This window comes from Erpetoichthys calabaricus, chromosome 7 (assembly GCF_900747795.2).
Source record: "Erpetoichthys calabaricus chromosome 7, fErpCal1.3, whole genome shotgun sequence".
Lineage (NCBI taxonomy): Eukaryota > Metazoa > Chordata > Cladistia > Polypteriformes > Polypteridae > Erpetoichthys > Erpetoichthys calabaricus.
The window spans coordinates 26,999,226-27,013,812 of NC_041400.2; positions in this window are offsets into that span (position 1 = coordinate 26,999,226).

Genomic DNA, 14,587 nt, shown 5'->3' on the forward strand with positions numbered 1-14,587 from the left:
GAGATCAGCAACAAGTCCTGATATTCAATGATGGCTTTAATTAACAGCAAGAATTGGCTTCTCATTAAGAGGCTGGTTGGAGTGAAATTGGCTGGAGTTTGATGTTCCAGTTTAGCTGGTCACCCGTTGGCTCGTTTCATATCTTATTTCTGTTTGGCTGCCATTTAATGAAGAAACAAATCAATTCAGAGGACTGAATCCTTAAATAAAGGGCTATTACAATGAAGGGAAAAAGGAGTTAATTAGCAGTGAAAACTACTCGCTGATTAGGAAAAGGGTTTGAATGAAAACCTGCAGCCACTGCGGCCCACCAGGACCGGAGCTGGACACCCCTGCTGTAGATGCTAAAACCTTTCTTTGCTGTTTTTATCAGAAGGCAAAAGCTAACCCTGGATGGGACGCCACTCCATTTAGGAAACATGCGCACTCGCACGCCAACTGTCCATTCATTATCAGATCCATTTAACTGATTTAACGTCAAGTGGACCAGAGTGTACTGCAGCAATTTTAGGATTAAGTTCCTGGATGGGAAGCCAGACAACTCTAAAGTAACCCTACATGCTCAAATAAACATAATAAACTTCAGGCTGCAGACAGTCCATCGCAGGGCCTCCTCACACATACAGCAACCCTCACATGAGTCCAACTCAAGACACACACATTTGGGATGTGGGAGGGAAAGCCGTGGAGAGTAGGCACCCCAGTTCACAGTTCTGTGCTATGGCCATCGTGGCTAACGGATTGTTCGGCCTCCTGGATGCTACACATTAATCAGGCCATTTGTTCAGCCCATCTACTTCTTCTAAGCAGTGCCTTCAAGGTCAAGGCTAAAAATGGAATATTGGAATAATTGAGTCAAGAGGTCAGCTCCAGTAATGGACTAAAACACGAGCCCTCTAACATTTAGTATGCAGCACACCGCCCGGCGTCTTTCTCCAGTCTGTCCTAGTCCGCGGCCCAGAGAGCGGGGAGCAGAGCCGCCAGTCTGACCTTCTAGAATGTGCCCCCCTTCTGCTGTGCCCTGTTTGCTCTTCCCACACACTGACTTGCATTTTTTTGTGTTTAAATCTTAATTGGATCCTCTAAATAGCGGAGATTTTAATTAACAACCCTTTGGCAAAAAACTCCCTGCAATCCACGAGACGCCTCGACATTCTGATGAGGGCTGCAAATTGTAACAGCAACTGTTGACGTTTCTCGAAGGCAGAACTTCACCCCGGAGGCTGCCCTTTATCTTTAATGCACTTGTTTATTCGAGGAACATCAATCATTCGTTTGAAACCACTGAGACCATTGCAGGATTACCAGTGGGATACTCCTGCAGCTTCAGAGAGCAGCCATAAATGAGACCCCAGCTCAGTCCAGGGCATATTCCCACTCAGCCTCCAGGGCCAGTTTAGAGTCGGTGGTCCATACACCTGACCGTCTTTGGGATGTGAAAGGAAAACGAGAGTGCTGGGTAACAACCCACACGCGTGGAGAAAATGGATGGAGTCAACACGGGTAGCGGCCATGCCTGGGCTCTGGAGCCATGAGGTGGTAACTAATCGATGAAGTCCATTTTCTCAAATATATTTGAATTAATATTATTATTATTATTATTATTATTATTATATACATACATTGTCTTAGAGACTAGAAATTCCCTTCATCTCATTGGCAAACAATTTGCTACAGCGATCCTGCATATGGAACCCTTGCCTCAAACAAGTTTGGCAGAAACCAAAAATCCACTCCTGAAGAAGCCACCCTTGATTTTCACACAGTCGGAGATCTTCAGCACACCTTCTCTTCATGAATCAAATAAATGGCTCAGGTGAACACTTGGAGACCTTGTCACCAGCAGAATGATGATAGGAAGGTGAGGGAAAAAAAGAAAAGGCCGCTTGATGTGTCGTACGTGTGAGCAGGAGAGGGGGCTTACACCTTCTATAATTCCAAGTTCTGTTCCCACTGCAAAAGAAGTCCTGCTTGACGAATGACATCACGTCTCGGGTTTTATAGCTCCTCGCCTTTCAGTGAAGCTGAGGTAAAGTCAGCAAGGCTCAGAAAAATGAGCATCATTTCCACCATCATCCTTCTTGCTGATACATGCGATGCTTGGAGTGGCTCTCGATAAAATAATCTCAATCCTACTCCCATTACTCCTGATTTTCTGGCTGGAACCGTGCATTGCTATGGATTCACACCACGAGACTCCTTGCTTTGCAGATTTGCACTGTCAGAAGCAAACTCCTTACAGAGTGAACTAATGGGAGACGTCCTTTAGTCATGTGGAAGAAATAAATTGGGAACATATTAATGAAAGAAATTTTGTTTTCAACTGGGACCATTTTGAGTATTTAAATAGTCGATCAACCCGAAGAACCAGGTGGGAGGAAGCTTGTTCATGTGTCTTTAATTCTCTCTTCATGAAGAGGGATACACTGCATCACAGCAGCTGAATTAATGAATGCTTACATCTCACCTGACGTTTACTCTGAATGGTTCAGTAGGTTACACACCCATCTGACATTTATTCTGATTGGTTAAAAGACATGGGATGTTTTCAGAAGAGAGAATAGACAACTTACATACCCAACATAAAAGTCTCCTTCCACTGCATTCTTGTCCTTCTTCTCAATCATTTCTTACGTTCTGCTCTTACCTCTTACTGTGTACATGAGATTCAGCCACTTCTTAACCTACTTTGAGGACGTGTATTGTCCATGTTGCTCACAGACCCTTCATCTATTCTCCTAATAGTGTTTTGTTTAACCCTTCATACCAGTAAGATAAATGCTATATTTTAATAAGGACAGCAGGAAGACCAAAACTAAAACACTTTGTAGATAGTCAGTTGCACAGAGACCACTTCTGGACATGTCCTGGTGACGTCAGCTGAGCTCTCCTTCTCCCGACTACCTCATTTTACTGTACAACATCACCACCCACAGTACAATCCCATCCTCGTCGCCAAGTGAATCGCTGTGGACTCACACCATGAAGCATCTCGGTTGCACTGTGGTGAACAGCCAGTGGTCAGCCATGAAGCCATAATTGTCCGACTCCAAAGCTGCCTCCTTACAGCATGAGCTAACTGGAGGACTTCTCTAGTCAACTGCACAGAGACCACCTCTGAACACAGTGAGCGGAGGGCTTCCTGGTGACATCAGCTTCCACCTTTTCTGTGCAGCAGTGGCACTGCAGACTCCAACTTCTGACTTTCTCCATTTGTCTTTACTACAAACTGGCTGTGTAAGCTCGTGCTGTAAAAAGCCCGGGGTCCTAGAAACTATTGAAATCGTCAGAAAAAAAATTGAAATGTAGAGATGTCAGGTAATTGAAAGGAACTACTCTGGGCATCTCTCTCCTAGGAGGATTCGTTTTGCCGACATTCTCGCTTCGCTTATATATTAGCGGCGGGAGGAAAAGTAAAAGGGATACCGTTTTGCCGATGTTAGTGGATAAGTGACGTTGTCTTTCTTCTGAGATTTCGTTTACCTCGATACCTTGCTTGTGTTATTAGCGGCTAAGCGAGTTTTCTGTTTCCTCGGAGGTTTAGCCCTTACGCCGACTCCACCTCTCACTTCCGGGCCGGACAGACACACACACTTCCACACATAGACGTTTATATATAAGATAAAACAAGACTTTGTGACGCACACAGGGGGCCATGTGGTAGATCAACGGTGGGGAAACAAATCTATTTAGTAAAAAAATGTACTGCATGCAAGTTAATTCATTTTTAAAAAATGGAGGCCAGAGCAGCAAAGTAAAGTCAATTTGCATTACATCCATCCATCCATCCATCCATTTTCTAACCCGCTGAATCCGAACACAGGGTCACGGGGGTCTGCCGGAGCCAATCCCAGCCAACACAGGGCACAAGGCAGGAACCAATCCCGGGCAGGGTGCCAACCCACTGCAGGGCACACACAAACACACCCACACACCAAGCACACACTAGGGCCAATTTAGAATCGCCAATCCACCTAACCTGCATGTCTTTGGACTGTGGGAGGAAACCGGAGCGCCCGGAGGAAACCCACGCACACACGGGGAGAACATGCAAACTCCACTCAGGGAGGGCCCAGGAAGCGAACCCGTTGCATTACATCAGTCTGATAATTTAATTCTGTTTGATTTATTTTCATGTATTGCCCAGCGCACTGCACATCTTTAAAAATACAATGGAGTCAAGACACAACAACACAACACAACACAATCCACACACAGGGGCAGTGGTCAGGGCTTTTACTTCAGAGCTCCAGTGTCTCGCGTACAAATTCTGGCTTAGTCAGTGGTAAGTCTGCATGTTTATTTGCGATGATCTAGGAGTATTCTGGTTGCTTCTCAAACAAAGGTGTGGGACATAAACTGGTGACTGTGGGCCCGGTGGGGGTCAGCCCTGAGATGAGTTGCTTTGCACCGGTTGTTAGCTCCTTGTAACAGAAGAAGAGCTTTGATGAAAACAGGAATATTCAGCCCAACATACTGTTGATTCCTGGCTCAAGGTCACTCGATGTCCAACCACAAGGGCAGTAAGAGGAGTGCTGACCTCGAGCAGAAGCCCAGCCTCTGTAGTCCATGGCGCGTGCTCGAAGGCCCAGTTTCAGATCGTTTCTCCTTGTGTGAATATCATCTTTTATTGAGCAAGTCTGTAGACTTCTTTTAAAGCACCACATCATTGCGGATGGACAGCCTCCCTTGATAAGCTCAGTACCGATACAATGACAGTGAGGCGTATTTTATACTTTAAAAGCTTAGGCTGCACCTTAACACACTTGCGAGTTTCACTTCTGTCTAATCACATCGATAACTAAATAAAGTCTAATCACAAAACAAATGAACAAGAGCCGATATTGGCAGGTGACATCATTTACTTAAGCTGTCATGTGTTTTAGACGTGACTCATTGCTTTGTTCTGCTCTTCTATACAGCTGATTATAGCTTTTAAATTATGGCTGATTCACAAACGGTCGGACTGTGTGAAAAATTATCATTAGAGGTCAATTTTGTAGATTTACAGAATACAAATGTCTCCTTACATTTTGTTCTTTGCCAGCGTACTTGTGCTTCCATCCATCCATTATCCAACCCGCTATATCCTAACTATAGGGTCACGGGGGTCTGCTGGAGCCAATCCCAGCCAACACAGGGCGCACGGCAGGAAACAAACCCTGGGCCTCTGGACTTTAAACTTCATAAACCTGTAAATTTCTAAACCATGAAGCAGGATCCTGTTCTAGAAAAAGGACAACAGAACAGTCGAAGTCCCAGAGCCAGCGGAAGAACCTGGTTAATCCATACATGGCTGGTGTGACCTGTTCACTTCACACCCACTAACACACTGAGACAGAGACTCGTCCACCCCAAAGACCAGATACCGAAACAGAAGAAGAGCAACGTAATATACGGCGTGTCAATGCAGTAAAGAGTGTCCTGAACTGTACATTGGAGACCAAACAGCCGCTACACAGGAGGATGGCCCAGCACAGAAGGAGTAACACCTCAGGGCCGGAATCAGCTGTGTGCCTCCATTTGAAGGACAAAGGACACTCATTTGAGGACATTAACGTCCAGATATTGGATAGAGAAGACAACTGGTTTGAGAGGGGGGAGAGGGAAGCTTTGCATGTGCAAATCAACAACCCCCTCACTCAACTGAGGTGGAGGCCTTAGGCATAACCTGTCTTCAATTTATCATGCTGCCCTTTCATCCATCCCCAGGAAAATCAGGCCCAATTCACAGCTCCACCAGGTGGTCCACTCTATGGGGGTGGGGGGGGCTGCTAAAGGTGTGACGGGTACATCTACCCACACCTCCCGCTTCCTTTGTTTTACTCAACGAGCCTATTCAGGGCAGGTGTGAAGTGAAACTAACCTGGAGGATAAATTTGTGGTCGCTAACAACATTCCTCAGACTGAAGAAGCTGCTTGGATGAGCAGTGAAACATTTCTACCTAACAAGAAAGAAGTCCAGTTGCCATGACTCAACCACCAGATAATTTCACCGGCATGACTGAGAATCTTCACAGATATACAGAAGGGAGTAGAAGTTAATTTCAAGATTAACTTACAAACTGTTCTAGCATTGAAAAACCTTTATATGTGGGATTTTGCCTAATTTGAGGTATACAGTGATCCCTCGCTATATCGCGCTTCGCCTTTCGCGGCTTCACTCTATCGCGGATTTTATATGTAAGCATATTTAAATATATATCGCGGATTTTTGCTGGTTCGCGGATTTCTGAGGACAATGGGTCTTTTAATTTCTGGTACATGCTTCCTCAGTTGGTTTGCCCAGTTGATTTCATACAAGGGACGCTATTGGCAGATGGCTGAGAAGCTACCCAACTTACTTTTCTCTGTCTCTCTTGCGCTGACTTTCTCTGATCCTGACGTAAGGGGTGTGAGCAGGGGGGCTGTTCGCACACCTAGACGATACGGACGCTCGTCTAAAAATGCTGAAAGATTATCTTCACGTTGCTATCTTCTGTGCAGCTGCTTCCTGAAGTGACATGCTGCACGGTGCTTCGCATACTTAAAAGCTCGAAGGGCACGTATTGATTTTTGACTGAAAAACAAACTTTGTCTGTCTCTCTCTATCTGTCTCTCTCTCTCTCTCTCTCTCTCTCCCTGCTCCTGACGGAGGGGGTGTGAGCTGCCGCCTTCAACAGCTTTGTGCCGCGGTGCTTCGCATACTTAAAAGCCAAACAGCCCTATTGATTTGTTTGCTTTTCTCTCTGTTTCTGACAGCCTGTGCTCCTGACGTGCACTCCTTTGAAGAGGAAGATATGTTTGCATTCTTTTAATTGTGAGACGGAACTGTCATCTCTGTCTTGTCATGAGCACAGTTTAAACTTTTGAAAAAGAGACAAATGTTTGTTTGCAGTGTTTGAATAACGTTCCTGTCTCTCTACAACCTCCTGTGTTTCTGCGCAAATCTGTGACCCAAGCATGACAATATAAAAATAACCATATAAACATATGGTTTCTACTTTGCGGATTTTCTTATTTCGCGGGCGGCTCTGGAACGCAACCCCCGCGATGGAGGAGGGATTACTGTATACACATTATACGTATATTTCATGTTTAAAGTAAAGTTGTAAAGTAAAGTAATGAAAATATAAGCACTACCACTGGACCTGTACCATATGCGCACTCGGACACTCGCTGCTGTGTATAATTAGCCACATGCCGCAGTTATGAGCCAAAAGGAGCCCTCCTCTTGTCAGAAAACACACGAGACCCTGTGAAATAATAATAACAAAAGATTTATTACTGTTTACAAGGAATTTCTATCTTCTTGAAGGAAGAAAAAAGTGAAAAGTATATAAAAGGAAAAAAATTATATATATACTGTATATCCATCCATCCATTTTCCAACCCGCTGAATCCAAACACAGGGTCACGGGGGTCTGCTGGAGCCAATCCCAGCCAACACAGGGCACAAGGCAGGGAACCAATTCTGGGCAGGGTGCCAACCCACCGCAGTATATACTGTATATATTTTAGTTAATGCTAGTTTGTGACCATTTGTCGTATTTTATTTGTGGTTAATATTGTTCTGTCTGCAAGTTTTGTTGTTTGAGTCAAGATGGCACAGTGGTTAGCACTGCTGCTTCACAGCTCAGATCACATTTTTGGCCACAATTATTGCTCCAGCATAGTTGGCAGATGCTTCCCTAGCTCTACAGAACACTTTAAATCCACTAAAACTACTTTGGTTCCTCCTTCGCCACTGACTTCAATGCATTTCTTGGAGTTCAGCAAAAGAGTTCTGTGATTCTACCAAACTCATTGCAAAGCAAACTCCACATTACTCAGTACTACAGAAGCATTACCCATGAGCGCTGCAGTGTTATCGATTAACGTGTGTTTACGTGTTTTATTGTTCTTTCTGAAATGTTATTTTTCATTTCCTTTGTGTATTTTCAATGATGTCTGTAACAATGTATTGATTTGTTAAAGGTCCTGATTGTCTTGCTGGTTTGTGGGTGTGGTACCAGGAGGCGGGGTCACTGTGACATCACCACTCCCGAGCCCTTCCTCTGCCTATTTAATCAGAGCACAAGAGCCTCAGGAGGAGGAGAACATTCAGCGTAACTTTGGTGGGTACTGCCATCTTCTTTGGATTTTCTAGCTGCTCAATAATTGTTCTGCTCTCTTTTCAAGATTCTGTTTGTGGATTACATACTGGGTCTCATTTGCTTAAGGACTGCCTTTTTATTTTTGTTGTGTTGATTTTTTCTTTGTATTTTGCATTTTTCTGTTAATATATCCCTTACTTTTAAAATATTCTTTGTTTGCCTTTTTGCACTCAAGCCGAAAGTGTACAGCCACCCCTCTTCTTCTGGGGATTTGCTTTATTTTGGGGCTTTTCATGTTATTTTTCCAGCTCACCTTGTTTGGGATCTGCAGTGTTGAGGCCAGATGGATTTGGGGAAGAGTCTCCTTGGACCGACTGGCTAAGTTATGGCTCTGTCCTTATGCTCCTTTTAAGAGGCCTCACACTCTGTTTTCTACGAGACTCCTAATCACAACATATCAGTGTAGCCATTTATTTCTGAAGAGGGCCTATTAAATGTATTTGATTGAAGGATAAGTCAAAAATATAAAATCTGCTTTGGCTATTCAGAGGAGGCTGTGTGCACTTTGTGTGTATAACGGACTGAAACTCTTTGACGTGTCTGCAGGGGCAGCACTGAGTAAAGGAGTTGAACAAGTAATGTAGAAAACTCTCTGATGTTGTCTTTAATTAGTTGTGTTAGTAAATTAAAGGAGTGGATGGATGAGAACTACTGGTCTTTAAACACCGATAAACCAGAGGTGTTAACTATCGGAGGGAATGACGCTGATCACAACAATATTTTGCCATCATTTAACTCAGTTGGAATCACCATTAGCTTTACTGAGTCAGCCCACAATCTACGAGTTATCTTAGACTCTAAATGTCATTTAAAGCGCATATTGCAAAGTTGTCCAAATCATATTTCTTCCATCTTAAAAATGTTAGGAAATTAAGGTGCTTTCTAAATAAACAGGATTCTGAGAAATTAATTCATGCATTTATTTCTAGTAGGATTGACTACTGCAATGCGGTGTTCACTGGATGTTCAAACTGTTCTTTATACAACCGCCAGTTAATCCAAAATTCTGCTGCAAGAATTATTACAAGAATAAGAAAATAACTCCAGGGCAGATTTCAAAATCCTCCTTTTAAACATATAAAGCCTTAAATGGCCGAGGTCTGAACTTATCATGACTTACAAACCAGATGTACATTAAGATCTCAAGATGCCGGTCTGCTTATGATTCCAGTGATTAATAAAATAACAGTGGGAGGTCGAGCTTTTAGTTACAGGGCCCCTAAACTGTGGAATGGTTTGCCTGCTACTGTAAGAGATGCCCCTTCGGTCTCAGCTTTCAAATCTCAGCTGAAGACTCAATACTTCAGTTTAGCACACCCTGACTAGAGCTGCTGATTATCTGTACAGACTGCATCTCTGTTGTTAGTCATTAGCACTAAAACATAAGTAATAATGATAGTTATAATTTGTTACTAACCCTCACCTATTCTGTTTCTCTTTTTGGTACTCAAATGTGGCACTTGGTGCCATGGCCCACCTGCCAAGTTCTTTTACCTGCCTAAGGTAAAGTCATCCCTGATGGAGGATCGCAGGAATTGTCAGGTAGAGGGGTCCTTTCATCGGATTGGCTGGCCCAGCACTGGCCAATTGGAGGAGGCCGAGGTCTCCAGGACTCTAAACAAATCCAAATCATATCATGTGATATCATCTACTGTTAAATTCTGCTCTGAACTTGTAATATTTCTATTACACTTTTATATTGTATTGAGGATTACTTTGTTCTGTGTATTGTATTGTATTGACCCCCCTTCTCTTTGATACCCACTGCATGCCCAACCTACCTGGTAAGGGGTCTCTCTTTGAACTGCCTTTCCAAGGTTTCCTCCATTTTTTCCCTACAAGTTTTTTTTGGGAGTTTTTCCTTGTCTTCTTAGAGAGTCAAGTCTGGGGGTCTGTCAAGAGGCAGGGCCTGTTAAAGGCCATTGCGGCACTTCTTGTGTGATTTTGGGCTATACAAAAATAAACTGTATTGTGTTGTATTGTATTGTACTTACATGCACTTTACAAACATGGAGTGATTGACTGTAGACGTGATTCAATGGCTTTGCCAAACGGTGCTCTTGATTTGTGTCCTCACTTAGATGGGAGTGGACACGAGCACACACACACACACACACACACACACACACACGCACGTGTACAGGCTAAGACTGCACTTTGTAGCTCTGTAAAGAACTTGAATGGCTTTAATTCAAACACAGAATTCCTTATTTAACTTTATGACATTTTACGACATTAGTCCTCCTAATTACTTGTAAATCTACCAGATGACCATTGGACTTATAATGCTTGCTATACAGTATCACAAAAAATGACTCAGGTCTTTGTTAGCATATCTTTTTGTTTCCTTGTCTATCTTAAGCCAACGGCACACACCGTGCCAGCACTGCATTTGTGAGCGCTGCTTACACCATTACAGGATTTTATTATGATATATTTCTGTGGACTGCCACGCTACTCAAAGCTAGTTGTGCCCAGTGTTGCTGGGATAGGCTGCGTCTCCTGAAACAAACAGAAGATGATTTAGACAACACTCTGGTCACCTTTTGGTCTTGAAATTCAGCTTTGATTATTATTATTATTATTAAGCCAAATGTAATAAAATGTCTTATAGGACGACTTTCATAGCAGCAGACACCCACACATTTTGAATTTGTGCCACAGCACGACATGAACTGCTAGGAACCTGACAATAAGGATGTGACCCTTGGCTATTGATGCCTGACACTTTGCACAGATGGACGGGGATTTTTTATTTTTTTTATTTTTACATCTTCTCCTCATTTCATCCACAACTGAAATGTTTGTTGGCTTCAATCATTCATGGAATGTGACAAAGTGGGACCTTTTTCTTTATTCTTGTGGGAAGAAGTAAAGCATAAAAGGGTCAGATTTCTTGAGAGTGTAAATCCTAATTATTATACTTTCTTTGATCTCAGTTTAATTCCCATGAAAAAGACGAAAGGGAGAATAAGTTCCAGCTGAGTAGGCGAAAGCCTGACACTTCAAAGAAAAGTCATTTTGAATCCGTGTAATGTCAGGTTTATTCAGTGACATTGTTAAGTACATTTTCGGAGATTTTATGATTGCAGCTCTGATTACAAAAGGCACTATAAAATCAATATGAGCTGATAGCTACACTACCAGAATTACATCACACTGGTATGGCCTACCAGATCAGGTTTTGGAATGTAAAAGAAAAAAAAATCAAAGTTTTCAGGTAATTAAAAACAACGCGACTCTTTGTGGTGCCACACTGGTCAGTGATAGTGTTAATGATTTTTCACATATCACAACAAAACTTAAAAACTCAAAATCTAGGCCTAATCTAGCAGGCTTACGGCTGTGGCAGACGGCCGGGATGCCTCGACAGTGGAAGGACTGGGGAGAGAACTTCGTTAGGGCGCTAGATGGCAGCCTCCCTTGGTCTCCCACAGGGCTCCTTGACAATTGGAGTTTGGAATAGCCCTGTGCAACACTTCTGGGTGCCATATAAAAGGAGCCATTACTCCGGGAGCCAGAGTTGGGTGGGAGAAGATGAAGCTTGTCAGGAGGAGTGGAAGTGAAGAGAGAGAAGAAAAAGAAAGAAGGAAGAGAGTTCAGTGCTGGACTGTGCTGTACAGGCGAGAAACGGGTAAAAGAAAAAAGTAAAAGCGAGTGTGTTGTGTTGCACTCGTGTCCTGCTTCAGTCTGTGTGGGGTTTGGGCAGCAGGAGCGCCCTCTGCAGGCTAAAAGAACCTTGAAAATGGGAGAGGGGAGCCAAAAACGTTTCTAGCCCAGATGATGAAAAACAGTCTTACTTTACAATAAAAAATGAATTGTACAAAAAAATCAAGAAAAATAAAATCAAAACCTAAAGGGAAAAATTAACAAAGTGATATCACTCACAACACAAATCTAAAGGCAAACAACTGCAGTCCATTATCCAAAAACCTCAGCTCTTAAACAAAGCCAAAGCTCAGTGTGCCAAAAAAGTGCCCACAAAATGAAATCCATGAGTCCAAGCTGGAGAGGCAGAGGGTGCTGAAGGACATGAAACTTCAGTAAAACCGCTGTGCGCAGGACTACACTGTTATGCTTCGGTCGAGATTTGTTCTCTTGTTTAGGATTCTTCTTCCTTTTCTGTTATTTTTGAATAATCGTTTTTCATGTGTTTTTTGCTTTAATGTAGTGTTTGCATACATTAAGTGTGTATTATTTCATTATACGCTACAGTCCTTGTGCTACTACTGAAGGTCTGCCCTCTGCTTTAGTTTCAGTCTACTGAGAGTTGTTTTCTTTGGATTGTTCTGGTTTGTCGAATTTTTACTTCGGGTTTCTGGATTTTGTCTTTGGGTTTCAGCAGATCATTTTGCCTTATTTGCCTTTTCCTCCATTTTTTGTTCTCTCTTTTTTTATTTAAATAAATTGCTTGAATTTAATAGCATTGTTTTATACTGCATTTCTCCTTCGAGCCAGAATGTTTATGTCCATATTTTTACTTGAAGTTAATGTTTGTGTATTTGGGATATTTTAAATTATATTTGTTCCATTTTTGTCCTGTGCAGACCTTAAAGCCCTGCGGTGGGCTGGCGCCCTGCCCGAGGTTTGTTTCCTGCCTTGCACCCTGTGTTGGCTGGGATTGGCTCCAGCAGACCCCTGTGACCCTGTAGTTAGGATATAGCAGGCTGAATAATAGATGGATGGATGGACCTTAAAGCCTGCCTCTTAAGGCTCGAGCCTGGCTGCCTGAGGTAAGGCCTATTTTGGAGTAGACAAGTGAGGTCTGTTTCATGCCTTTTTTATGTATTTTATGGTCTGTAGCTGCTTTCACCATCTTGTGTACTGCTAATCACAACATACTCCACAACTGCAACATCAGAGGCTGAGAGCAGACAAGGCATATAATCTATAGACTCACATACAAATATATAAAATAATTAAAGCAAAACCATATTTAATATTTAATTTAAAAATACATGAAAAGAAACTTTTGCCAGGGATTAATCCTTGGCTATAGATAACATATGGACGCTCTTGCACTTAATAACTGTGATCTGTGAGTTGGGTAAGAGGGACTGCAGAGTAAATACATGCCAGTGTTTGATTGTGCCCAGTGTAACTTGAGTTAATGGGAAGAGAGCGAAAGTCACATACAAATTTAACCAAGCTTGGCAACAGCATGCTGTCCTTCTAAGGACAATGTGCTACCTAAAGAGCGGTGTTAAAGAGCAAAGAATCCATTGTGTCGGTGTCAGCGCAGTGTTATATTGGTTTCAGAAGTGGGATGAGGAGAAGACCTCTGATCCAACAAAACAAAGTGCTGAGTGCCACAGAGACTCAAAATGGAGTTGCTGGACTCTTCTGAGGAGAAGCTGGAGATTTTCATGGCTGAGATCCAGGGTCTGGAATAGCATTTGCAGAATAGGTAGGGATAGGAAGACAGTTGGGAGATGGTTACCTTACTGGCAGTTGCTTCTCCATCTGCAAAGATCCATTGGCCTGGGTGTGCGTCCTGCTGGACCTGGACCTGCTGCACTTCGGGCCCATGAAGCTGAAAAAAAGTGTGTCAGATTGAGTTACCACTGACCCCAGGTCAGCGCTATGAGGCAGGCTTGACAGCCAGGCTGAACAGGGAAAAGCTGTGGGAGATCACAGAGGCATTACAGAGCAGACGAGGGAGGAAAGTCTCAAAGCTGAAATCCAGACCTGGAACACCGTTGGCAGCATCACTTCAGGGAAGGATGACAGCCAAGGAACAGGGGTTCAAAAAGAACTTGAGTAAAGGAAGAAAAGACTTGGAGATCGAAGGCACACAAAGGGGTTAGCAGGAGCATACTCAGTAATGAGAAATTTTCTGAACCAAAATTCCAAAACCAAATCTCAAAACCAGAATCAAAGACAAAATAAATCAAAAAGTCGTTATACTGGCTTGTTTTATTTGAACTTAACTGTAGTAATTTTTATTATTTTTGAGAAAAAGTGTCCACTGCTTTGATTCTGAATGTTGACAGCTTTTTTAAATAAAGTCCATGTTATGGCATAAAGCATCAAGAAGGCACCTGAGAAGTGACTGATGATGCTGCTTTAAATAATATGGTTGCCACTATCAGAAAAATTGTAAATAATGATGGGCGTAACAAATGTAAACATTTTAAATAGAAAGAACGGCATGTAAAAAATGCAGAATGGGAAAAACCACTATGGATGATGTCACAACACATATTCACTACAATTGTATTTGGATTAATACAGTACATCTGGACTAGAGGTTAATGGGATAGGTGAATAAACTCAGCGCTGAGACTTGAACCGTCAACCCTGAAGACTTCTGTAGTCACTACAGTGTTATGATCCTGTAGCCCAAAATGGTGAAAAGGGTGATCAGGCCTTAAAATAACACAGTGACCACACCAGGATCTCACTAGTCTAAGCCTCAGAAACAAATCTCACCCCAGGCAGCCTGGCCCCAA